This window comes from Corapipo altera, unplaced genomic scaffold (genome assembly GCF_003945725.1).
Source record: "Corapipo altera isolate COAL_440 unplaced genomic scaffold, ASM394572v1 1, whole genome shotgun sequence".
In the NCBI taxonomy this organism is placed as follows: domain Eukaryota; kingdom Metazoa; phylum Chordata; class Aves; order Passeriformes; family Pipridae; genus Corapipo; species Corapipo altera.
In genome coordinates this window covers 29189409-29217181 of record NW_020884873.1, presented here as the reverse complement: position 1 = coordinate 29217181, position 27773 = coordinate 29189409, and the positions used below count along the sequence as shown (strand labels likewise).

The following is a 27773-nucleotide window of genomic DNA, read 5'->3' as shown; positions in this document are numbered from 1 at the left end:
AATCATAAATTCTGTAGCATTTCCAGTGCATATGCTCCAAGTCAGGCAGAACAGGAAATTCTACCTTTGCCTGCTACATCCAGGCTGAAAGCTGGGCTCAGTGGGACACAGACATATACTTTCCTTATTTCCCACGGCCACCTTTGGACTTCAGTGCTGGATGGATACAACCTGCTTTAGAGTCTGAGAATTATGGGGACTTAGTTTTCTTCTGTGCATTTCCCTCAGAACTGAGGCTACCTTAGAGAGAGGTTTTAGGTTTTTTGGATCCTAAGAGGGCTAGAAATTATTGGTATGTAGGAGGTCTTGCAAACTTTGGCAAGGAAAAACTGAAATGCCCTGGAGACTTGAGGAGTAACAGGGCAAGAATCTGCACTGAAATGTGGACAAAGTGTTTAGTGTGATTAGATACTTTTAAGCCTCTGCAAATCTGGTTTTCCCTGTAAATGAATGTCCTAAGTAGCCTGTGGTGATGAATAGAAGCATGGATAAGATTCCCATGCATAGAGTGAATGCAGTACTGAATACTGTTAAATTTCTCAGGAAAGAGACTTAACACTTTGTTATGTAGCACTTAGCCCAGGAAATCATGATCTTGATTAGAGTTTTGTGGCAGTACCATAGAACAAATATAGAATAATAACTCTCAACCAAAGAAGAATTGTAATAGATGTTTTCCAGACCACTGAAGAAAGTGATATCCCAGAATGGAGAAATTCTGGTCATTTCAGTAGAAGCCATTTATTGGCAATGTCTGAGAATTGCAGACTTACAGCTTCTTTTAATCAAGCTGCATAAATACAGTTATAATTTGCACTAATGGGAACTGCTTGGAACCAAGCACCTGTAAAACTGTTGAACACCAAATTATTTTTTGGTTCTTCTTGTGGCTAATAAAATGAGTAGCCACTTAAGCTTCCAGAATATTCATTAGTCTTGAACCCGTGAGCTATAAGTTTTGAAGGACTCAAATAATTAAGGAACTAACATTCATTGCCGTGCAACATCCTTCATATCACAAGTAATTCACAAATTTGAACAGTAGCTTAATCCTTTGAAGAACTGGGTTTGGTTCTCTCAGCCAGTGTTGTTCTATGGAATTAAAATGGTGCATGATTCAGATCCAGAATTCTAAAATAAAATTGTGTTCTCAATTACTATATAACTTGTTCCTAGGGGGGAATCCCTGGAAACTTGTGCCATGAAAAGTTACACTATGTAGGTTTATATTTCAGGCACTTGTGATAAATGTTGTACGAGTGTCTGATGGCATGAATTCACAGCTGGAGGTACATGCTTTTGTGGTGTCACTTGGTCATATCCAGGTAAGTCTTCAGTGCTTATGATTATGTCTCTCTTGTATCTTTTCCATTATTAACAATCCAGCCTAGGTAGATGGTGATAATTTGAAAAAGAGTTCTAGGTTTGATTTTGCTGGTATTGTAGTGATAAAGCTTTTGTTAGCACCTGCCTGCTATTAGTTAGATTGGTTCTAGACTTTTGTTTGCTTCTCTTTCATACAAGTAACCAAAACTAGAGCAGAAGCAGAAGGTAATTCTGTAATTTCTTGAAAAAGTAAGATTGGTTTGGTGCTCTGTATGATGTTCTGTCTATGGAAAATCTATAAAACATGTTAAAAGAGAATCAGGAATATTTTTGAGATATTTTTCCTTCATATTCTTTTTGATTGATCATTTAATTTGGAAGATAGCTCTATAGCAGGTTACGTGAAGTTCATTTTCGGACTATTCTGCTTCGTGGTCCTGTTTCAGTTTAAAATTTGAATTGAAGGAAGAACTGTATTTTTCTCAGTGTCCCTGTGTTAATTCAAGCAACTGTTTAAAGATGCAGTTTCACAGCACAAAAGGACTTTTTGGTGGAAAGACTGAATAAGCAAACCTGAAATTATCTGCAGTAATAATTGTGATCAATTTCTGTGCCTCCTAAAGTGACAAAGGATAAATAACAATTGGGTTCTGCCACAAATTGTGGCTTAGCAACAGGGCTTAGGAATATGTGTGTCTGCCTGTCTGTGTGTCCCATTATTTGATACATGTCAAGCTCCTGCATAATCTTTTCATTGAATAAATAGGGCTCTTCAAAATGTGTCAGAGAAAATAGTTGCTCTACATACAGGCAGAATGATCGACTTGATGGTTTATTAGCCTATTTGCTTTGCTCTTTTTATTAGACTGTGATTTGCCATATAGCTTTACTATCAAAATAAGCCACTATAATGTGCTGGTCTAAGAAAAATTATTTCCAAGAGAAGAAGACCTTTTATATCGATCTGCATTTCAACAAATACCATTATAAAATACTGATATTTGCTTTTGCAACTTTTTTTGTTTCCCAGGTACTAGATGTTTCCATTTCTTAAAATATTTTCATCCTTTTTGAACAATAATTCCTCTTTTAAATTTCTATTGTTGTAATTCATGTGCAATTAAAGTTGCGTGATTTAGTAATATCCCTGTACAAAAGCTCTTTTTATTCCCTGATCCATAAAAGAGAGATTGAAACTGTTTTCTTACATATAACAATGCTTCCAGTTCACTTTAACACGTGTTGAGTTTTAAACAAGTTTCTGTTTGCAGATGTCACGATGCTTCAGTCCTGTGAACAGTTTTGCTGGATACAAAGTCCACTGACGATTGGTTGCTTAAGGCCCTTTTCACTCTACAAGTCACATCCCTTTTTGTAAGTTTCATTGCAGATCAATTCATTCAAGTGAACCAGTAACAAACCTTCAGCTCCTAATTATAGTTCTCTCAGCCAAAGGGATGTTTTTTGAGAAGAGCAGGATGCAAGTGATGGATCCTGTTGTGTGCAGAGCCAGCATCACATGCAAAATTTTGTTTGTGCAATTGTAGCATTTGTATATTTGTGTATCTGCATGCAGAAATAGATCAGTTGCATTTTCTGGTTTTTTTTTTTTTTTTTTTAAATACATTGCTCAACATGAATAATATTTTATGGATAAAGTTCATTTGCATTAGGTTTAATTTCATGAAAATTACAGTTTAGTCAAGAGGGTCTTCAGGATGAATAATAAAGGGGTGAATGAATTCAGCATGTATGTTACAGTTCCAGCCATCTGCTATATGTTTATCCTGGGAGTTTCTACTCCGATTGAATTAGTGTTGTCAACTTCATGATCTCAAAGAGTCTCTGACTACAGAAGTACAGAGAGAAATTATACTTTTACATATATCTATGCTTTTTGGGGTTAGGTAGCTCTGTTTGGTGTCAAGTGGTATACCAGTCTGAGCTCCAAGGTTACCCTACATGTGTTATGTCTGTCTTTTAGTGAGGACATTTTCTTTTAAATGAGCTCTTCAAATTTCAGTCATGATTTATCTTCTTTTAAAGGTTTGACAGTGGGCTACTGTGCCCTTCAAAAAAAGAAATATCTTGATATAATAGAGAAGAAACAGGCTTTGAACCCTCTGCCTGTTCAGGACACACTAGTAAACTGCTGTCTGTCCTGAGGCTCCTCAGTTTGGTGGGAGGAAATGTCTTGTAGCTGGACAAAATATGGAATCGCTTATGGATGCCATATTTGCTGCAGTAGTAGCACACATTTTTGAAAGGAATAATTGCTAGGGAGCACTTTGGTTAGCAACATTATGTCCACAGATTCTTTTTTTGCTCTGTTGGGGTTGCAGAAACTGAACTTGCACATCAGAGTTGAGGTCAAAGTCTGGTCTCCTGCAAACAGCTTCTGTCCTTAAGGGACAGAAGAAAGGGGCCAGGAAGAAATTCAACCATAACAGCATTATTCTAAGGGATAAATGGGAAGTTCCTCAAAACCAGAAAGCCTATAAATATACCTAAAAGTATGTAAATATTGAATATTTCGACTCCGAGCCAGAAAGTATGTAATTATGCTTTGGACTGTAAGCTCATCTCTAAACTTAGTTGTGTAGCTGCCATGTACTTAGAAGTTGATAATTTTTCCTGTCACATTCACTGAGAATTGTGCTTTGTAATTTTATTTTTTCTTTAGTGTAGCAAATATTTAGATGAGACAAATACAGTGAAGCTGAGTTCACAAATCACAATAGTGCAGCATTTTACTGATTACTGTTATGGCTTTCCCAGTTTTATGCTGTGTAGAATTTACTCATTTCTTCTCATGAGAGCTTTTCTTTTCTCCCAAATTATTTGTATTTTCTTAATATAGTTCAGGATTTGCAAAGTCATGTAATGGAATTCTTTTGTAATAGGAAATTACAGAATCACAGAATATTCTGAATTGGAAGGGACCCACAAGGATCAATTTGAACTGTTAAGTGAATGGCCCATAAGGGATCAAATCCACCACTTTGGTGTTATTAGAACCATGCTCTAACCAACTGAGCTAATTATGTTCTTGGTCTTCCACTGTATCTGATTTTTCACTTCTACAGGCTTTCATGAATTTATAGATGTTCTTTTGACATGTTAACACTTGTGATGCCGAAGCTGTAGGTAATATAACAAGAACCATAAGAGCAAATACATATTTTGCAGTGCAACACAATATTTTATGGCTTTTAATTAGAAGAAAAAAGCAAATAATATATTTCATATCTGTATGGACAACAAATGTAAGTGTTTCAACTTTTTAACTTCACAGTGTCATTTGCGAAATGGGGATTTGTTTACTTTTATTTTCATGATAAAATTGAGATCATATGAAGTTTTCTTAATACTGTAATTTAGTGCAGCTGGCTATTTTTGGTTCCATACAAATCCTTGCTGCTTTTAGCAAATATACAATGTATAAATATACAAATAAATGCTATCATAAAAAACTACTTATGGTGAAGTATAACAACAAATCTAGGTGGCAAAGAAAGTGAGTCAAAAAGAAACAACTTTTGGAAACTTGAAACAAAAGCATGCCTAAACAATTATCAGATCTTTGCTTGAAGAGTCACAAAATTGCTATGATTCAAATTTCTTAATGTAAGAATTCAGTCTTAATGGATTGCCAGTATTTGCTAAAATTTAACCTTCTTTAATGGCTTTTTTTTTCAAATTCTTGTTCATTTCTGTATCTTACCCTATAGTGAAGCACTTGTCCTATTTCAAATATTCTGCCGGTGAAGTAAAAGTGCAGAGTAATAATTCAAACATGTCAAGAATGGCTGAGCCATGTAAAGAATAACTGATTCTCATGATAGCTAAATTATTTTCTTTTAGCATGCTCACAAATGAGGGTACTATCATAGCTTCAAGGACAGCTGCATTAGTTTAAGTATAGAGCTAAATACTATTATAAAATTCAGAAACTTTTAATTCATTTCCTAGTATGGAGAGAATTCTTTAATCAGCAGAAATACATGCTGAGATATGCACATATGCGTTCTCTTTAGCCCACTTTTTCATGTATGGCTTCTCTTTAGCCCACTTTCCTGAATTTTGCCTTACGGGTTCCATTTCATGCAGACTAAACATTTCTTGGCAGAAACATCTTTTCTATGCAAAAACTTCTTTTCTGTCTGTCTCCCTGGTAGCTTTTTTAAAAATATATATATTTATATATATTTATTATTTATTTATTTTTAAATATATAAATTAAAAAACCCTCAGAGGAAAATAAGACAAAGACTCAGAAAAGTGATTAGTGCATGAATAGCATGCAGTAATATAGCATGCACCTATGGGAGCATGATGTTAAAGAAACTAAGCAGATGTGTAATGTATCTGGAGGGGAGTTGCATTTCTTGCTTTAGCTTAACTCCTTTTTGCTCTCTTCAAACTCTTGAAACTGTAGACCAGAAAAGCCCCTGGTTCTAGCAGGGGTTGAGCTGGTGGCAGCAGGAACCCCTTGTAATCAGTCTTCCTCATCAGCTTCAGTCTTGTAGCCTATTACCATGCTGTATTACCAGCCTATTAACCATGCAGGTTAAAAGCTGGGAAATCTGTTGCATGAATGGTAAATTTGGTAGGTGGGGTGGGAGGGTTCGCACTTCTGTTCTAGGCTTTACAGAAGAACTTGGGAGTTGCATCTTTTCCTTGTGACTTCAGCAGTGGGGTTGTTAGCACTCCTTTCTCATGTTTATTTGAGAATAGAGAATTACTGTTCTGCCTGGCAAGTCTGAAGAACAGAGGTAACTCAGCAGCGTGTTCTATCAAACATGTCCTCAGGTTACTGACTTGCAGTCAGACAAAAAACTCTTCTGTCCACTTTCTGTAGTCATTTGCTTTTGTCACTCGATCAGCATCCTCTTACCAGCTGAGGAAATTTTAGTAATGCCTTCTTGGTGACAAGAAACAGCAACATGTCATCCTGGGAGTGCCGTGTCATTACTGTTCTCTTCACCACCATGCTTTCATACCATATGCATACATACCACCATGTACACATACACCTTTGCACATGTATTTTTGAGTATAGATGTTGAAAGCTATCTCAGATTTGCGTCCTTTCCCCCAGACAGATAGTCTGTTATGAAGAGATGCTAACACTTTCTACAGCACTTTCAGGTAATCTTCCTTTCTGCAAATGAATCTTCTTGCATTGTAAGATTTGGGTTTATTTGTCCAAGACACTTGTAGATTTATCACAATTATTGTTGGGGAGATTTTGCGTTCCCAAAATAAGCAGCAATGCCTTTGCTTTGTGAGAGCCTCAGAGCTCCACTGCTGAGAGCAGTGTCTGGGCTCATGCTAGTTTGTGTCATGGCACAGAAATGCAGTTGCTTTCCTGCTTAGCATCTCACAAATCTGTGCTCATGTTTACAGACTTCTGAAAGTATGAATACTTTACAGTATTTCATACCAACGTCAGATTAAAACTGAGTTTCATTTAGGTTTTTCAATGTAAAATAAATTTTTAAAGAAATATAAAAATATTAAAAGCAATAGAAAAAATCTGTGTTAACATGCATGCTTACTTTTTATATTCTGTTGCTTAATACTGTAGTTCTTGAATGGGTGAGGCTAATACAATTGCAGCACTTATTTTTGCTTCTAACAGGGTAATTTTGGATGCTACAGCTTTTTCCTGTTTTTCATCCTCAGTGGTATCAGTAAGTACTTGTATATGCTTTATTTAAGCCTGTAAGAGTTCTGTGATTGCTTAACATGAAGTTGTGGGTATTCATATAAAATATTTGCAGCCCTCTAGTATGGACCACTTGCAGTGTTCAACTTTTAATTGCTATTGGGTATAAATCCTGACATTTTTGTGTGACTGACGTCCATATATTAGGAGCCATCCATCTGACAAATTTTTTTGTTGTTCCTAGGGGTTTCTTTGTTTGTGGTTTTGTTGTTGTTGTGAGTTTCTTTTGTTTCTTCTATTGGTCAGTTGCACTTATTTTGGAAAGTTTGCAAAATTTATGTTCCATGATTTCTTGAATTTCATTTCTTTGCTGTGATTCCTTTGGAAGCAATGTATAGTTATGGAAGCTTGTCTTCATAATTAGACATCCATGGTATGTGTGTAGGTAATTTATTTGTCTTTTTTTAAACACAGACAAATTAATTTCCGTAAAATATTTGTAAAAAAAATGCACAAACTCTTTTCTGGAACTTCATACAAAATTTATTAACTCCTTTGTCATATAGCATTGTATTTAATTACAGTTAATATGAATAAATTTCAGTTCTGAGGAGAAGCTGCTACTTTGTCTTTCTGAGAAGCACGAGTGAGAAATATGCTCTCTTTCCATTTGACTGCTACATATTTATATATGACAGTATATTTGCAAGCACTAATTTACATGTTAAACCTATATGGGTTCTGTTCTTACTTCAGAACATATGCATTTGGTTATGGGTCTGTCTCTTGTTGGAACTACTTGGTCCCGGAACTGTGTCTTTTTCTAGTGCTTCCAAAACTCTTAAACAAAAGCAATTTTGTAATACATCAGAAAATATATTGGTTTCGTTTTAGAACAACATTAATAGATCAAAAATAAAAGCAGTGTTTTCCCTAGAGCTATGCCATTTTTCAATAAGTTTCTAATTTTTAAGGTATTAAACCTCAGAGTGTTACCACTTAGAATCATAGAATCAACTGGCTTGGAAAAGACCTTCAAGATCATCAAGTCCAACCCTTGATCCAACAACGCCATGGTTACTAGACCATATGCAAGTTCTTAATGTTTTAAAGCAACGGTCATGCAGTGGGCATTATAGATATATGAAATTCAGAAGAATGTGGAAGTTTGTTTGCATCCTTATTTTCAGCTGATTTTTGGGTCTGTTACTTTTCATGCTCCATATCCCATGTGAACTGTAAAAGGAGTCCTCCCAAAGCACCACCTACCATTTCTCTTTCCTACAAATACATGTGCATGTCCTACTACATATGTAGTGACTTCTTTTCCTGAATGACAGAGCAATCAATTCTGGCAATAGTTGCTGCTTATGGTTATTTATAAAAGTATAAGAAATAAGTCCTCTATATACTTAATTATATAGAAGTAAAACATTGAAAAGTGTGTTTTTTCAAGTTGTAGTTTGGAGTTGGTGTGTATAGTTGGTGAGGAAATACAGTAACAGCTAAAAGGAATGTGTTATTAATAAATCTAAAGATCTGTAAAGAAGTTCTTGCAGACAAATCAAGTTCTGTAGTGAATTTCAGTTTTGTTTTTGTTCTTGGATTCTTTCTAGTAGACATCATGTGAAAATGTGCTGGTTTGCCCCAGTATGAAAACAGCTCTGTGTATATAAATGCAGTTTTATGCTTATCTGAAATGAAGAACTTAGCATTATGCTCAGATAGTTCACTGCACAATTAATATGAATTTTTAAAGTATTAGTTTTGTAAGAATACAAACAGATATTCTTCTCCTTTGGAGAATAATCTCTTTATCAATTTGTAGGATGATGCCATTGTTCACAATTTCATTATGTAGTATATGTTTCTAGATTCCTGAGTAAGCTGTCACAGGCTTCTCTATGCCTGTTACATGGATATATGTTATGAGAAGACACGACTCTATCCTGACAACACAACTTCATTGCTGGAAGTGATTTTCTGAATGTTTGTGGCAATACAGAGCTTTTTCTTTGTTTTCTTTGTTATTTTTATTTGAGAAGGTTCTGATAGTAGTAGTGTGTCCCTTATACTTTATATCACTGGAACTGGTGAAGAATGAACTGCTCTATGATAGTATTCTCAAATGCATAAACATCTGGGGTGCTGTATCACATACAACTTTTATTGCAAATAATTTTCTTTAATTTATTCATACTTCCCCAGTGGAGATGGGAGAGGAGGAGGAGGGAGGGAAACTATCCAGATTGAAATGCAAGTCTCAGTGTAGGCTTTTAATTAATTTCCCAAGAGAATGATATTACAAAAAGGTTGGAAGAGAAATGCTGCTAATGGTCCTAGTTGTGACACAGGGGAATGCAGTGGTGAACTGATAACCTTCAAACAAAATGGTGACCTTTTGTGACGGATGAGCTACTTTTTGGTAGCTGAGTTTTGTGTTTTCTAAAGCCAAGATTCCAAATGGACAAACCCTCCTCATTCCAGCCTGTGGCTAGCTACTTTATCAAAAGCAAAGATTAACTTCGTACTCAGTGCAGCTAGGGGTCAAGCAACAGAGATTTTGCACATTGTGAGAAGTGGCTCCTGATTCATCAGTGTAGTTATGGGACTGGTGCTGGAAGCAGTGAGCAGTCCTTGGATGCCCTCATGGGGAGAGGAAAGTAGAGACAGTCTTGGACATGCCGAGTTGTGTCAGGTAGACAGTTGAGCTTTTGCCACCTGTGGTCATGTGACAGGGTATGATTTTCTGGTTTTCTCTTTGTTTTGGGGTTTTCACAATTGCAGGAATAAAAATGTTAAAACAATTTGTTTCAGCTTGGCACATAACTGCACTTAAGAGAGATGCTACAAGTCACATGTGAGGACTAAACAATACCAGTCCTTCAGGCTCTATGTTGTGCATTGAGCTGCTTAATATTTCAGCTATGTAAATACTTCAGTTACTTCCTGCTAAAATGGCTATTTTTCCTTCCTTCTGTGACCTTAACATTCATAATCAAATTAAGTTTTCCAGGATGGTTTTGTCAAATTAACCTAGATGTTGGTGTCCCTGGGATGTTTATCTTAAGCAGACTGTTTGGGAAAACACTACTTGTTGTAATGTCTAATACTAAACACTTTGAGGACAGTCATTAAAAACACTAGAAGTTTCCAAGGAGCAAAAGTATAAATATGCCATAGTCCAAGTTGGCAGCATGGGCTTTTGAATGACAGAAGCTGTGGGGACAGTATGGAAAGACACGTCAGTGTGAGCTAGTCACCTCACACAGAACCTTGGAAGTACAGGGTGGATGTGTATGCTCTTGTGTAGCAGAGCTTAGGCTGAGCTTTGAAGGACTTTCTGATAAGGGTCGTCATCAACTGAAATCAAAGCAGTTTCACATCTTTTCCTAAAGAATGCTGTTGGCTGTATCAAGGAAAAATATATCACTGTTACAAGAAAATATACGGGGTACTGGAAGAAACACTTCTCTTTTTCTATGGGTATTTGTTTCCAGAAAAAATCATTCTGCTGAGATGGGCTCTAGTTGTCTCTTCTCAGGACACAAATGAGGACTACAAGAAGCTCTACCAGATGTGAGATGTTCTTCTGTTTCCTGAAGCATGAGGAGACATAGACAGGTCATCACTGACTAACTCCAGATGTACTGTGGCAGTAGCACTGTGTGCTTGAGTGTACAAATCCCATGCTATTAAGTAGTGGTAGTAGCAGTGTAGTGATGTGGAAAGAAATTTGTGTGCTTCAAAATTATCAGTCCTGTATAATATACAGTATGACCTGTTAAACTGATATAATGCATTTCAAGCAGTAACTCAAACTAAAAACTGATGGTGAAAATTTTGGCATTTTTCTTCTGAACATTTCTTGGATGTTGTCCTGTCCTCAGCTGTGTGCATTGACACAGGCAAATAGAGTGATGAGTCTTTAGACATGTTAGGCCTGCTAACATGTTTATGGATATTAAGCAAGCATAACTGCATGATGAAAATAAAATGGCTTACAAGAGAGTTAGAGGGCACTAGAGACTTAGAGGTTCAAGAAGAAAAGCTGGAAAAATAATCTACTCTGTACAGGTGAATAGGCCCCAGTGATGAAATAATGCAGAAATATGGATGTCGTGGTTTGACTCAGGCCCAATTTTAAAACTCCCATAAGTTTGCTAAAGGGTGAGAGAGGTTTCATACAGGCAAAAGAGACTCGATGTGGGGAAATAATATCAAAATTTATTGCTAACAGAATAAAAACTATAGAATAACATATATAACAATTCTAACTACTCTTTCCTATGATGACAAACCTATGTATTTACAAAACCACCCCTTCTCCCCCCATGTCAGTCCAGGAGAAGTCTCTCCCTTCACTCTCAGGGCTACAGCTCTGATTTGCCGTAGCTGGAAAATATCTCTCTCTCTCTCTCTCTCTTCTATGGGGTGCGGGATCTCTGACCCCACCTCCAACTGCTCAGCTACGCTACTGAGGGTTCATCCATGGGCTTTGAGGGGAAACTTGTTTCACCATGTCTTCACCACGTGTTACAGGGAATTAAAACTCTGAGTCTTTTTCCCTACTACGTGTGGGGTCCCTTCCCAGGGAAGCAAGCTCTCGAAGGAATCTCTCTCCAAGCAGGATCCACCCCTCCCTGGGTCGCAGGTTTCTTGGGGTTTGGCTCAGTCCGTACCCAAGTCGTTCCAGCGTGACTTTTCTCTCTCTGCTCCATTGCAAGTTCTCTCCGCAGGGTGCCCCCGCATCTCTCGGTCTGGCTCCAGCTGGCTGCTGGTACTGTCTGGGCCACTCCAGCTCTGTGCTGTACGTTGCTGCTGCTTCGGGCCCGCTCCGCTCCTCAGCAGGGCCTCTCTGCTTGCTCCAAGCTGCTGCAGCTCCCACCACTTCTTCACAAGGTCCAGCCAGGCTGCTTACTGCACCTCCCCTGTGGTGGGGGGAGGCGGCGAGGCCAGATGGGAAACTCCTGGAGGAGTTTCTCTCTTGCTCTCTGGCTGCTGCATATTCCGGCCAGGGGCCCAGCTCGGCCCGGCCACTCCAATGCTGTGCCGGGCCACCGCTGCTACTCCGGCATCATCTGCCGCCCCCACTCACAGTGGGGGAAACGCCCCAGCCGTTGGCCACGGCACCCAGTCCGGTTCTAACACCGTGCTGGGCCCCCCATGGTCCCAGCTGGTGGGGAGGGGGGGACCTGGCCCCCCCACGGGGCCCGCCAGCCCCTCTCCACCTCGTGGCTCTAATTTCTACTGTGCAATAAGTTTTTCTTCTGGTCTATCAAATATGTCATTTCGCAGTAGTGTTACCAAGGTTTTGATTCGCTGTCTGCATCGGAAACCCACCTGGAGCTACCCATCTTTCAGCTCCAGGGGGACAGGGCTAGTCAAACCACGACAATGGAGCAGAGGACAGAATGGAAAAACTTGTTTACCAGGGAAGGACTGCAGCTCAGGAAGTCAGGGTTGATTAGTTTTCATGCTGCAATAAATGGGATTCTCAAGTCATCCTAACGGTGTATTTCTCACCTTTTCTGATGAAGCAACATTTGAGAATGAGGCAAAGTATATTTAATATATACATTTATATGATTTTATGTGCAGCATGGGATTCTGAATTTGTGATAGAAGACACTAGTCAAAAATTGCAGGCTTACAGCATCTCTATTTCCTTAATTTTGTATGTTTTGGTGCAGTCGTTACTTCACTGTCAGAAGCTGCATTATCTTCTCTTCAGTGTTTTGTGTTTCTATAGGCCAACTTTAGATGTTAACTCTTCTGCCAGTTCTGTTTACTTTGCTTCCTTTAGAGCTGAAAATTTAGTAATCCAGAGAGAGAGGATATTATTAATTAATATAGTCTTTTTCAAGATGACCTATAGAATCTATACTTAAAGCAAGCCTGCTGGTTGTAGATGTACTAATTAAGTATTTTAAACCTAATTCTGGTAATTCTTGCTTCCATTCTAACTCAGACTAGTGGTTTTCTGCTAGGAGGAACTTTATAATAACTCAGCAAATGATGGATCAGTTCATTTAGTGGAAACCAAGGGCAGCTATGTTAAAAAGTTATTTTTAAAGGTAATAAAGCAAGGGATGCCCAGTAGTAAAGAGCTGGAACTTTGGGGATTATGTTTTTTTTTCTTTTTCTTAATTTCTTCCTTCCTTTCTTCCTTCCTTGCTTCCTTTCTTTCTTCCTTTCTTTCATCCTTTCTTTCTTTCTGTGAGATTTACATAACCACTCCCTCGCTCCTCCCATGCCAAGCCGTGCTTCTTTTCTTCCTTAAAAGGCGATATAATCTTCTTGCAGTCCACTGGTTGTTTTAACCAACCTATCAGGTTGTTTCCCTGCCCCAGCCGCATGGTCCCCTGGCAGTGAGCCCAGACTGGTCTTACTGCCTTACATACTTTCCGGTCGGCCTTAACACCGGAACTGTAAGCAACAGTAAGTAACTGTAAGCAGCCCCAGTCCTCGACCACAAAATGGCTCCCCAGTTCTTCAAACAAAATGGCTTCTAGGTATCTCGACAGGAGGTACCCATGGAAACCCCTGCTTGTAATAAAACTCCCTTATTTGTTTCCTGCATTTCTTTCTTTCTTTCCTTTTTTTCTTTATTTCTTTCTTCTTTCTTTCTTTTTCTTTCTTTCTGTTTCTTTCTTTCTTTCTATTTCTTTCTTTCTTTCTCTTTCTTTCTTTATCTCTCTTTCTCTCTTTCTTTCTTTCTTTCTCTCTTTCTTTCACTCTTTCTCTCTTTCTTTCTCTTGTTACTAGATGGCTCTGTTCTTGTTCTTCTATTTCTGCTGGTACAGTTTGTTTGCTTTCTTTTCTTGTGAAGTTTCCGATGTACTGAAGTTTTATTTAGCCATTGCAGTCTTCAGCATTCTATTAGATACTTAAACAGTTCCGGTCTTAAACATCTTGTCTTGTCTATTTTCACTACAGAGTACACCAAAATAATCCACTGGAAGTATATTGACAGTTATGCTACCTTATGTATGTAGTCAGAGATTAGTGTTTTTTATGTTTCATTCTTCCTATTATCATAATTAAAAATGACTCAAATATTCTCAGTCAGCAATACTCAGTTTACTTATCCCTAAATTAGTCATTACAATTCATGACCTAAAGAATCATAGTACCAAAAGACTTCTACCTGGTGATGCCTTAAGCCCCTAATGGCTTTTTATTTTTCTAATATTTGTAAGCCTTGTAAGTTTTATATGTAGATTTTAAAAGCAACAGCAGCATCCCTTACATCCCTTTCCCTGTAGCACCCCTGTTTATACATTCCTTAACCCTCTTACCCCATTCTATGCTCCCTATATCACTCCTACCCCTGAATACAGCAGAAATGTTTAGTCTTTTGTCAAGGCAAGGCCTAGATTGTTGGCAGAACAGCATATCAGGGCCTAAACCACAGAATACGGTCAAGAATTAGGTAACTATGTACCCTTTGTGCTCTGATGATGGTGAAGATGATGAAGTAGGTGGTCCGGAAATGCACCCCAGACCCATTTTCAGGGGGTGGACCCGGGGCAGTCCAGAGTAAAGGCCACAGGGTGGACGCATTTGGGATTGGATGGATGGTATTATAAAATGTAACATCTCAGGCACAGCCGGGGCGCGCCTCTTGTAACATCTTTTGCCTTGGCAAAATAAACCCTTTCTTATCTCACCCCTATTAACTGCTCCGGGAGATTTTTTCAGCACCATAAATCCCACGGCAACACTGGTAATAAATGCAGAACATTATGTAGCACAGTATAGTGTAGCACAGCACAGTGTAGCTTTATGTAGCATAACTGCAAGTCCAATTCTGCTCTGCTTCCCAGAGCTCTATCTTATCTCCAGCCAGGACACAATTTGGAAAGAAACTTTCACGGAATGGAACTCCTGGCTAGACTATGCTTGCATTTTCCCATTCCTCAGCTGATAATTCTTTGAATTGCACACAGCTGAGTGTAAATGAAAAGAATCTCTGGACTGCTTTAATTTTCAGTAAGGATCTGTTGTGGCCAGTGCAATGAGCGTGAATGTGATTCCTACCCCTTTTCCTCTGCTTATGGTGGGCTAGGCTGGAAGATTTAGGGATGCCAGAATTCTGAGCATCTGTTTTGAACTGACCACAGTGTTGAAAGAGCTGTTTTCAGTATTGTGAACTAGTTAACATGGTTGGGATATTTTCAGCCACTTTTTGAACTTTCAGTGTAACTCCAGATTGTGAAGTACCATGGTGCTACTGAGTGAATATAGAAACAAGTTAAGCCAACTATTATGGTGCTTAGAAAACATCTGCTAAAGAAAGTCAATGGTAAAGATAAAACAACTGAGTTCTCTTTTCAGTTGTTCACCCAACTGTTAAAGAGCTATCAGAGTGAATTGTCCATCAGTAGCCAATTTATGAACCTTTCAGAAAAGTAATTTTCTGAGGCTTTAAGTAATAAGTTTCAGACTGCTTTCTGATCTCCCTTTTCTTATTAATTTTCCTGCAAATATTATGTTATAAAATTTGTCTGACATTTGATGGCCTGGTTGGAGTGCAGGAGTGTGTCACACAGATTTTGTCCCCGTGGCTGAGTTTCAAGAGGTAAAACTAAGTGGAATGTAAACCTTATAGGTCTGCCTCTACAGTTTGCATCTTTCATCATCAAAGGGCAGATTGAATGTCAACAGATAATATGGAAGAAGGTATAATAAATATGTTACCTCACTGTCAGTGATGGATCTGGAGATTTTGATGTAGAGGGTGGTAAAGTCTCTCTCAGTAGTTCACAGCAGTCTGAAATATAGTTGTGTTCTCCTTAAGTAGAAGTATAACAAAATATAGGCATTCTGAAATTTGTTCAGTTAAAGAAACCCACAAAACCAACAACAACAAAACTCCCCAACACCTTAGGAGTGTGAGATTTGTGAGTTTGCTAATATCATATATTGTGTATTAGAAATGTAACATGGTAAGGAAAAGAACGTCTAGAAGAGAAAGAAGCTGTAAACAAAGGTGATGAATAGGCACTGAGTGTGTTAGTTCATTTGTTTTCATGGTTCATGAGAAAACTGTAGAGATGGTTTGAGTCATCTAATCCCTTGTTTTATTATTGTAGTATAGTACAGTAGAAGCTGGTAAAATTAACCCGGGAAGGTAAAACCGTAGAAGCTAAGTTTGATTAGGCCATGAATAGATTAGTTGGCTCACATATTCAGGAAATAAATTGCATTTGTCTGATGAGATCATTAAATGAAGCAGTGTGAGGGAGTTTGGTGGCAAAGCAAGGGAAGGCTAAACTGAGATGAAACCAAAGAAGCCGGCATTGAAACAAAATAACTATGTATGTGTGCATATTTGTTCATTTAGCTGCTACTTTCTAGATTTGGAAACCTGTCTTCAGATTGTGAATGAAGTTTCTCTCGGCTGTGTCTTTTTTTGTTAAATTTTGGGTTTGGTGAAAGAAGAGGAAGGCAGCATAATATCCAGTTGGTGCACTACTTTATATGCGTGGTGTTTTTGTCACTTGATGTGATTGAATGCAGCAATACTGAGATACCAAGATAAAAATACTGTCTTGATCCAAAGCCCATTGAGCTAAATAGGGAAGAAAACAGGGAATTATGAGCTTTTGGTCAGTCCAGAAAACTGCCCCTTTTAAGCTTGAAACCCAGATATTTTTCCACTGAACTAATGCTAATAGATCTATCATTACAATATCTCGACTCCAATTACAGGGGTTGTTGGAGGTATTATTGCCCTGTTTCTCTGCATGTGTTATTATGACAATTGTAGTGTAATCCCCATCCTCATGCATCATCTAGTAAACCATGGTGATTTATGTGATGTGGGTTAATCGAAGGGAAAGGAAGTCCTGTGAATCAGTGGTAGTAGTCATCAGCAGATTATAATGTTTTATTGGCTCCTCATTACACAGGCTTTGAAATCTGAGAAACACTTCCTTCAAAAGATGCGGGGGCTGGGAAGGAGGATCTGCATTTCATATCAGCTGCCGTACCAAGCTACCCTCAGGCTAGCGTATTTAGTCTTTCATTTTTGTTTTGTGTTTTTGTGTCGGATATCTCTCTGTCTTGAAAGCTGGTTAATTTCTTTTTGTGTTGTAGCACTATTAATTTTTGCCTTTTGGGATAGTTTGAGTGCCATGTGTGTTAAAATAAGGCAGTAAGAACCTGATTTTATTTTGGGCAAGAGCTCTTACCTTTGGGGGATGCTGAAGAAAAGACATCATGTAAAAGAATTAGGATGCATCGGTTTTAGTGACTGACATGTATCTTAATAACCCTTTGCTCTAATTGGCATTTTAATTAAAGATGACATTTTAATTGGTTATTTTACCAATTTAGATTTGTTATTAACATCAGTTACTCCTTTCAGTACTGATAATTCATCTATGCAATCTCAGTACTCATACTAGATATTTTCAAACACTGTTTTGCTGTTCTGACAAGTCTGAAGTCCTTTTCTGTTGCTCCTCTCTTGTACTTCCTAGTGCTTGTGCTAGAGTCTATGGTGTTTGCCATTTGAAAAAGTGGATTTAATCTATCATAATATTGCAGATAAACAAGAAAAAAAATCTTAATAGCAAATAACTATAAATTAATTATCATTGTTGGTATATTAAGCCTTTTAAATGCAAACAAACAGTGCAATATTACTTACAGTCTACCTGCAGGGTATTGTCTAGCTATGTGTTTTTCAGACATTTGAAATATAGTCTTATAATTGTTTCCTGCAGTATTATTATTCCATCCTGGTTTTGTGTACGATCTTAATTTCATATTTTGAATTTTACATGAAGAAAACTAGAAAATATACTGTTAAGTCTGAGATGTAGTAATAGAATACCCTTCTAGAAAGTAGGAGAATGCAAAATATTCACAGGGAACAAAGAAAACATAAGTACTGTACAGAAGCTTAAACACACAGCCTCCTCCTCCAAATAATCAAAAAAACCAAGGGTTGGGCAAAGGTGTGTGCTGAACAGGGTTTAATAAAACTGAGATTTTTGTTTCTCTTTGAAAAAAGATCCTTGGGTTGATTAGGAAAGCTAGAACTTCAAAGAAGCCCACAGGAGCTCAGCTGGGGCCTTGAACAGGGCTTTGAAAATCCAGGGTTAAGAAAATCTACCCTCAGCAGCATTAGGTTTTCCATTATTATATTTTGCTTTTTAGGAAGCTGTCATGTTGTCACCACAGTGTGCCACAGAGGATAGAAGTGTGGATGAAATGATTGTCTATTCTTTAAATATGTCTTTTGAGAGCTAATTAATATAAAGCACTTGAAAATTGTCTGGCAAAGTGCATGATATAAATGGAATATATGAGCAAAGTTTTAAATCATGAAAACAGCAAACTATTTTTAAAAACTTGTGCAAGAGAACCAAGGGCTCTTCTGAGGTACCAGATTGACAGCGCTGCCTGATCCTGTACCCACAGAACATATGCACTGTGGGCAGCAGCATGACAAGTTAACCTGCCTGTGCTTCTGCCCTGTCCTAGATGGCCTGCCTCCAGCTTCCAGCTTGCCTCTTGGCTCTGCTAAAACTGACAGTTAATACCTGCTTTTGTGACCATAGCTTTTTTTTACTATGACTGGTTGCTGGCTGTGAACAGGATGGAGACTACCTTTTCTCCATTTTGTGTTTCATTCTGTACTAATGAAGGACAGAGTGTTAAACGGTTTATCCAACTCAACAACAATTTTTATATAAAGGAAAGAGAACTCACAAAACAAGGTGATGAAATGTGAATCTCATGGTCATTGTGGTTAATTTTTTCACCATTTCATGTGGAGATAGAAAATTGTGTTCTTCTAAGTGCAAGTGGCTGCTAAGATGCTTCTTAGCCTGATTATAGGAGCTAGAACAGGAAGTGGTTTGCTTATAAAATGTTGGTATTGTTTTTATTATGTTTTTTTCTCAAAAATATTATGCAGAGAAATGTCACTATAAATACTTAATAAAACCAATTTCAAATTATAAATTATGAGTCTCAATGTTTTGACTGTGTTACGCTACTAACATCTGTTGTAAACTGCACAGATAAGGTATCTTTATTGCAACTCCAATTTTTATGAGGCAGTCATGAAAATGGGCTGTTTATTTGTTTCAACTTATTTTTAAAGAGGTAAGAAGAAAAAGGGATAAGGGAGGGGAGGTATGACTTATTTCTTTGCTCTTACAAATTAGTAGTATGTTCAAGGTAAACAAGTACATTCATAATATAGAGACCCTAGAAGTTTAACCAGAGTTTTAAAATTGGTTTAAAGATGAGGGGTTTTTTAATACCTGTGAATAACAGTTGCTTTTATAGCTCATCACAAGAGAGTCTGATATTGCTCTCAGTGATTTTTTGCTTTATGTATTAGTTGAGATACAGTTAAGCACAAGATAACTGTTCCAGTTTAAGGTATTGATGTGTAGTGGGGGTGCCCAGCACTGCAATGGAGTGCTAATAAACTTTGAATGAATTAATGCTGATCTTAGAGCAATAAGTTCCTCCAGATTGTAAATATTAGACTACATTTTGAACTTACTGAGTAGTTATTCATAGAGATATCTAACTGAGACAGTTATGGACAGCTTTTTTTTCTTTTTGTTAATATCTGTTTACAGTATAGTTGAGTATATGTTTTATTGCTTACAAAACTTGCTTACCCATCCCTATCTCAAACTCTTATGGTGCACACAGCCTTTTGCTATTTTCAGTTACACTGAATCACCAGGTGATGAATTTTCATGATGATTCTTGTCCGACAGTCTGTGTTCTGCTTCCTATTATCTAGGAATGTTGTGTGCATAAATGTTTACTTACTGAGTTAGGCTGGTTTTCTTTCCACTCTTATTTTGGAGAAAGCTTATTCAAGTGCTTCTATAACCTCAAATATTTCACAGCTTTCCCTTTTGTCTCTGTACTCAAGGATTCAATATTAGAGATTCATTTTCTGTTGGAGGACATCTGCGCAAAATAGTCTTGCAACCAATCAATACTGCTCCTAATCTGGCAGGATAAAGCCGTGTGTTCCTTCCACTCCAGGGGACTGCCTTCACTGCCTGTGCAACTCCTCACTGCCTGCCAAGAAAAGACTGAACTTGGCTTGGTGATACAGTGGTATGGAGAATTAGGCAGTAGGCTACCAGGCTAGTAAAGGCAAACAGGTCCAAATTAAACAGAGATGTTCTCGATTTGTGTTGCTGAGAAAAATAGAAAGGTCTCTTTATCTGAACTGCAGTATCTGAGCTAGCTTGGTAGGCTGCGTGGTAATACTTGTCTCTGATGACAGCAGGCATCTAATATGCTGTAGGTTTAACGCTCTCAGGCAGACGCTTTCCTCCTTGTATTTGTTTCTGGTAAGGATGTGCTGTCACCACTCTTGATGTGTGTAGAGAACAGAGGTCTCCTGAGATAAGGCTGTTCATTATGCTTCCTGAGGAACCATTAAATTTCTCTCAGTGCAACGTGATCCACTCCTTGGGTAAAGACATTATTTTCTGAACCTTTTCTTCTATCCTAAACTCCACTCCTATGTTATTTATATTTTTAAATGTATAAACAGTGAGAATATGGAAATATATAAGTACTACTAATTCAGCATTTTCATGCAGAATCTCACAGGGACATGATGAGAAATCATGCATTCGTACTGCATCATCTGGTATGTTTAAGCTTTTACAAAATGAGACATCATTCATATCATGCTGCTTTGTATAAATTTGCTGGATATTGGATGCAGTGCTCTATTTTTAAAAATAGATCAATACTGTACCAGTATTTCAAGGTGGTTGTTAGTATTATATAGTAATGATTGTAATAATCTTTATTTTGGTTGAGGTCATTTAGGCTGCTTCATCTAAATCATTAACAGAAAAAGTTAGGTTTAGTTACAGGAAAGTAATTGAGGTACAATATAAACATCGAGATTTTGTATCTATCTGAGATCTGTGTGTGTACTATTTAATGGTTGTCATTGAATTTTTGTGTAAAAAAGTGTGGAGTTTTTTTGTGCATAATAATAATATTCTGTGTATATTGGCTACATTTTTAGATGCAGTAATATGTTCAGAATTACCATTTTACTATGAAATGTTATTTTCTATCAAAAATTAACAGGACTGGGAAGTATTTTTAGGGTGAGACTTTTTAATATTTTACAAAATTATATAATGCAATTAATTACAGAAAGTTCTTCAGGTAGATATTGTTTCTGCGATAGAGTATGTAGCACATTTTACAGAACTGTTTCAATCTTTTTTTTTGCCAGTCTGAGCATCTGGTGAACAAATTATTTACATTTGAGTTTATAATTTCAGAAACCAGATTTTCTTATAATACGTACTCAGCCCAGCTGCTAAATCTCTCTTTTGGAGTTATTTCACACATGGTTTGTGATTAATAGTAATGCTAATGGTAAATTCAGATTACTACACAGATGAGATGCAGATATGATGCAGCTAAACACTATTCACAGTATGTATGTGTTTGATCACATGAAGTAATTGTGCTTATTTTGTCAATGTGGATGATCTCTGACCTTTATATTTGTTTATCTTTTGAATGCTGCATGTTCTGTGCGGCGATTACCAGTAATGTCTGGGAGACTGACAATATTTAGACATAAATACAGCAGTGCAAGCAGTGCACATTTGTGATCTAATTCAGCAGTGTGTTTCTGATATGAGTCATGTTTTAATAATTGTGAGGGCAAATTACATGACAGCTGTCTCAATAGAGAAAATAATAATTGTTTGCATTGATAATTAGCATTTCTTTTTCTTTAATTATTGCACAGTTCAAACATACTTAGTTATTTTTTGGCACTCTTTGAAGGGCTGGAGCATGTGTTTGTTTAAAAAGTGGAACAAAACCTCTGATAGCTCACCTTGGGTGAGTTGTAGATCAGTGTTATTTGTGTAGCCATTGTGCTATCAAGAGGAAAGGGAGAGATAGGTATTGTTCTCTGAGTTACTGGACTCCTTGAGAAAAGACTGTTTATGGTATTTTTAAGGGAGGACTGAAACATTATTCCTAAAATGCTGAACATTAGCAAAGCCAATGGGTAGTCTAAAATAGCTGGACTATAGACTGTGTAAGTGTATTTCTTGAAATCAGAAGTAATGCCCAGGTTTCATCAGACTTGTACTGTTTAGAGTTTATGGTCAAGCTAAAGTTCTTATCAGTGATATGGAAGTGTTCTGCTACTCTTTTTTGACAGAGAGAATTTCACCCTAAAATAATCTCTAATGTAAATGAAAATGCTTGCATTAGTGAGGCAAGAAACACTGTCATTTTTACAGCTCTAGCTTTTAAGGACAGTCTAAAAATTTTATGTTTCAAGTTTGGCCATATACTTTTCAGAGACAAAAAGTTGGGAAAATAATATTTTCTAAATAATTGATCCTATACTGAACTTGGATGAAGGTGGATTAACAACAAGTAGCAATTCACTGTTACAGCTTTGCTTTCAGGATCTGAAGAAAATCTGTAGTACTATGTGTTTAGATGATGTTAAAAATTGAAATAAATAAAATGAGAAATAAAATCAAAAGTGCTACAGACAATGTTAATGTAATTTATGCAGTAAATAGTAAAAGATATTACAATTGGTATTATAAAACATGCTGCAAATGGAGCCTTTGATTTAAATTTCTTTAATCTCACTGTGTAACAAAGAATCCCAGAATTTCTAAGTATAAACACACGATATGGGTGAGGAGGTAACTTCTAGCTAGGTCAGAGATCAGTATTACTGAGATGTAAGGAGTGGTATTTACACAGGTAGAAGTCATAAGATTGTCCCAGTTATTTTTATTTTTTCAGGGCAAGTAACTTGTATGATGCAAAAGGAGATCTTTGCAGTGTTATATTACAGAAATAGAGCAAGCTAAGTCTACCAAGAAAAGACTGTGTCAAAAAAATTGTTCTGCATATTAAGAGGCAAAAAAACCTCTCAAAGCTGTTTCAAAGGTTTAAAAGAAAATACTGAAAAGCCTGCTTTTTGCCTCACAAGTGTCCTAGTTTTGGCCATGACAGAGTTAATTTTTTTCAATAGCTGAGAGGGTGTGACTAGGAAGTTATTCTGTAACACCTTACATCTTTGTCAGGGCAGGGGAAAGGGACTCTAGCTTCCAAGGAGAAGAGCATTCCTTCCAGTGGGGGGAAAATGTGAGAGGGAAAAGCCAATCAGTATTTGTTTATTGTTGCGGGCTTTCTGTGTAAATCAATTCTTTGTCTTATGCTTTTTGTTATTAATATTCTTTAGGTCATGATTCATCTGAGCTAGTTTGGATGAGAAGAATTCTATTCTAAAAATGCCTATTTATTATCTCAAACTACAGAGAGGTCACTGGGCCATTAGTTTAGACTTATGCAACTGTACTTGTTCAGGTGAATCCCACCCAAGATTGTCTCAGAGACACTGAGCAATTTGTGGTACCTAGAGATGCAAATCTCTTTACAAGTGGAGTATGACATTGTACTTTAAGTACTTTACTGTCTTGAGACATATTTTAGTCATTCAAGTGTGGACATGTTCTCTAAGTAGACACAAAGACATATACTTCCCATTATTTATTATTTCGTATGTGTTACCTCAAACCCTTTTTAGTTCTACACTTTCAATAAAGCTTAGGACTGTATAGATATTCCTGTATTTCTAGTCTATGTTATTGTTAGTTAAATCTCTTTTCATGTAACCTTTGAATGGATTTCCATCTTTGAGATTCTTGAGAACAACTGAAAAAGTGCTTTGACATCTTGAATTGCAGTTGTATATTTGGTACTCTCAAGGTCTATTTGAGTTTTACTTGAATGGATCAAGACCTAGATAAGTAAAAAATCAAAGTTTCCTTAGACTGTCATATTAATAGAAAAGGATTTTGAATGTGTTCAAAATTGTGAGAATACAATCAGTATATAAAAGTATATGGAGTGAGCAATTACCTGTGTTGGCAAAGATTGATAGAAATTGCTTGAAGAATGTAAAATTCAGCTTAAAATTTGACTCAATATAGCTAAGCTCTGAGAAACTTCCTACAGCATTCATCTCTATTGGGCTGCGTGAGAAGCACTGTAAGCTGGGTCACTTGGGAATTTAGAGTAATACCATAATAAAGCATTAGAAAACACACTGTAGTAATTTATTCTGCCTTGAGATCAGGAAGCGACTTACCTAGAAGGTCTTTCCCAACTCAAATTTAAACAAGTTTGGGATGCTGTGATTGTGAAGACTAATAAACTTCTACCATCAAAGGTCATCGTTTTATTTCATGGTTAAGATGGCACCACCTACTTATGCTTTTTGTCTTCAAATATTTGAATATATTTTTTGTTGCTTCACTCTTTCTATAAAAAATAATCTTATAATCCCTTTGCGTCCCCTTTTTCTCCCCCTCTCTTTCTTCCCTCCCCACCCAAACTGCAATCTTGTAGGGGTAGAATTGATATGGGGAGCATAGAATGGGGTTAGAGAGTTGATAATCTATGTAGCTTCTGTGTTAAGGGTAAAGGAATGAAATGCTGCTGCTTCTAAATCTACTTCTGCTATATAACTACTTATAAAACTTAGAAAAATCAAAAAACTAAAAGGACCTTAAGGCATCATTAGTCAGTTCTGTCTGCTCTGCAGTCTCTAGGAAATGTTGTTTCAGACACATATTTGTTTGAATCAATCAAACTAATTGCAAGAGACTAGACTGGGCATGGATTGAATACTGAGGCACCAGGTGTAGTGGATTGCTTGCAATGTTTGATCAGCACCTATATGTAATTTCTTGGGATAAGCATGGAGTTCACTAGAAAAGGCTGCCACTAAACAAGTACTAAAATAATAGATTGGCAACTTTTGAAGCATCTGTGGAATTGTCAGAGACATGTTCTGTGAGGATAGGTAAGATTTTTTACTATATCACTTGTAACGGGCATTGAGTTAAAATGTTCTGAAAATGCAGCTGGCTTTTTGATCCAATTGAGTTATTTAGCAAGTCATCGTAGATCAAGAGAGGCTGTGTGATTTAATGGCATTCTAAGTTTTATCAAAGTGGGGAGTTAAGTTCTCATTTCCAGTAAGGTAGGGAAAGTGGATTTAACTGTTTCATGTAAGAATAACTGGTGAACCCTCAGTATGTTAGTTTTGTGTTCGAATATATAAATGCTCAATATATGTGAAATTTTAGTCTGTGTTCCTGCTTCTCATATTCATAGCCTACAAACCAGAGAGAAAACACCTCCTCTTGGGTGCCGTTGCCATTTGTGGAGTGGTAGCAAAGTTTTAACGTGTGGGGTATTGTAAAATACAATATATATTAGTCTCCATAGAGGTACCATATATCTAGGTATTTCCCAAAGCCCAAGGCCTTTTTCTTCCTGTAAATTTTGTAAAGTGCACAAAAATAAGTATTTGATAATTTGTCTGGGATTTCTGGTGTCTTGGCAATCTAGTTAGATCAATATTGGTAGATGACTGGAACTCCCAGAAGAATGGCCACTGCTCAGACAAAGATCAACTGCATCTTTTTTCAGCATGCCAATCAAAACTTAAAAGCAACAGAAATGAAGGCTTAATAGCTCCCTGGGAAACAAAATTTCAAAGGTATGCGAGCTTTTTACTATTTTTGATTAGCCTTTCTTTTTGTCATGAGCCTCATAAATAGTTTTTTTTTGCATAAGGAGGCTGTTTCAGTTAATGGGTCAGAACAATTTAAGATCCATATAGATGTACTTGCAGTTTTTGACTGAATTGTATTTTCTTGCTTATTCTTTCCATTGCATACCTAGAATACAGAATATGCTTTCTATTTTCCCCTTCATTTTCACCTCAGTGCTGTCTTTTTTTCTCATATCCCATCCAGGTTTTTAGTTGGTTTTGGAGAATATGTATCCATCTTGTTTTTCAAGGTAGCTCTTTTGTTATATATGCAGAGTTATAAATAATTATACAAGTATGGTGAAGTATTTAGCATGTAAATAAATAAGGAATATTCATTCTTCCTAATGTTTGTTTCCCAAACATTATAAATGTAAAAGCTACACCATGCTGTTTTCATCTATTCCGACAGTGCAGAGGAACATTCAAAATAAGTTTGGATAGAAATGGAAAAATATTCCACTGAAACTAAAAGTGGAATTGATATAACTATTTAAGCTGGAATTTGTGCTTTAAAGCATGTCTGCAGAAGTGCCATAAGGCACATTGAAATACAGACATTTTATGTATCACTTAAGAGATTGCATATGTAGCAGGGCAGTGTTGGGTAAGATAACCAAATTCCATTAAAGTCTGATGTTTAGGTTTGTGTTCTGGCACAGAGTACACTGGCATGCAACAAAACTGTCATCCCTCACATCAGATCTTTAGGAAACGCTGTATTAAAAGGCTAGACTGGACTATCTCTTAAAATATTTTTTGTATTCCCTTTCTTATGCTGCTTTATCTCTGATAGTCAGTGACAAAAGAATTGGATGATGGAGGAGAGAAGGCATCCCTGTCTTGTACTGGTTCCAAGCTTGAAATAGAATTGACATGTAATAGCAGCTCTAAATTCTGTGTATAGAATTCAGACTGTTTGATGGAGGTTGCTATGAAAGATAAAAAGGATTTGAGAAAACCAAAAGGATTTGAGTTGCTTTACCAGTTATAGCGATAGTTTCGGAGAATATTAGAATTTAGAATAATCTCCTTTTTATATATTTATTTATTTATTATTATTTATATTTTTTTTGCTACGTCATTATGTGCACCAGTGTTAACTTGAGCATTCAAACTGATGATTTAGAGGCAACTGGCATCCTGCTTTGCAGAAAAGGAATACAAGAATATAAATATTAGATGGCTCTTTATTTTTTTCTTTAATCTGTACAAGTCTGTAAAATAAATGTTTTAATTTGCATTGACTGGATCCAGGAACAAAGCAAACAATTGTAATTCTCTGCTCACAGATAATGTGATGGCTCCAACATAGCATTCTGTACTGAAGAGGAGTTTTGCCCTGTGAAGAAATGCAGAGGATAGGATGACACCACTTACAGAAATAATGCAAAATGTTTCAGCCACACATGCACTTAGCAAAGGAAATCATCTCTGGACTTTTCCTTATGTGGTTACTTTTATCTGAGTAAGCACCAGTGCATTGATTAGAAAGAGCTGTAAACACTACAGCTTTTTGTATTGCCATGAATCAGGAGTGTGTTTGGAGCAGAATTAATTTTTGTATCAGAAGAAATAATTCTACAGGCAAGCCTCAGTGCTTAGAGATATTTTTTGGCTTACCACTGCCTTCTCAGACTGCTTTTATCTGGCGCAGACAAGCCTTTCTATGGCACTTCTATCATATGCGTTTGCAGAGAACAGATATTGACTTCTTATTCTGAATGCTGGTTAAAAGAAGTGTTCTCTGGCATTGCTCTCAAATCCTGCAAGAGTCAACATCATCTTCTTTTCCTGATAACTCTTTGTGTGCCATATCGCTATGTCTGCAGTTAGACCCATACTGAGACCCTAAATGCTTTCTCCCTGTGGGAAAAGGCTACAAAGAAAGATAAGAAGCTTTCGTGATTAGAGGTAAGCTTTTTTATGGCCATTGTGAAGCTATTGCTGTGGGTAAATTAGAGCCATACTGGGGTGCCACATCTGCGAGAGGTTCCATAGGAACATATCAAGGCTGGAAGTTATATCCATGGTATCTTTGACCTGCCTATCTTCAGTGTGGAGCTGAATAACTTGTTAGTGGTGAGCCTCATTTCTACTGCATGAAGAATCAACCCCAGGGACAGTGGGGGAGAG

The 27773-nt window shown here is 37.0% G+C and overlaps 1 protein-coding gene across 4 annotated transcripts in view; it reads left to right on the top strand.

The window, feature by feature from the left end:
- Positions 1-13446: 13446 nt before the first annotated feature.
- Positions 13447-27773, top strand: part of NAV3 (neuron navigator 3) — a 399897-nt gene continuing 385570 nt past the window's right edge. For 2 of the 4 annotated variants that reach the window (XM_027655698.1, XM_027655672.1), the window contains exon 1: positions 13447-13527. The gene's annotated coding sequence lies outside the window, so the exon portion shown is untranslated. Of the gene's footprint in view, positions 13528-27492; positions 27552-27773 lie in introns of those variants that run through there. The other 2 variants (XM_027655690.1, XM_027655681.1) reach the window with 2 other exon arrangements.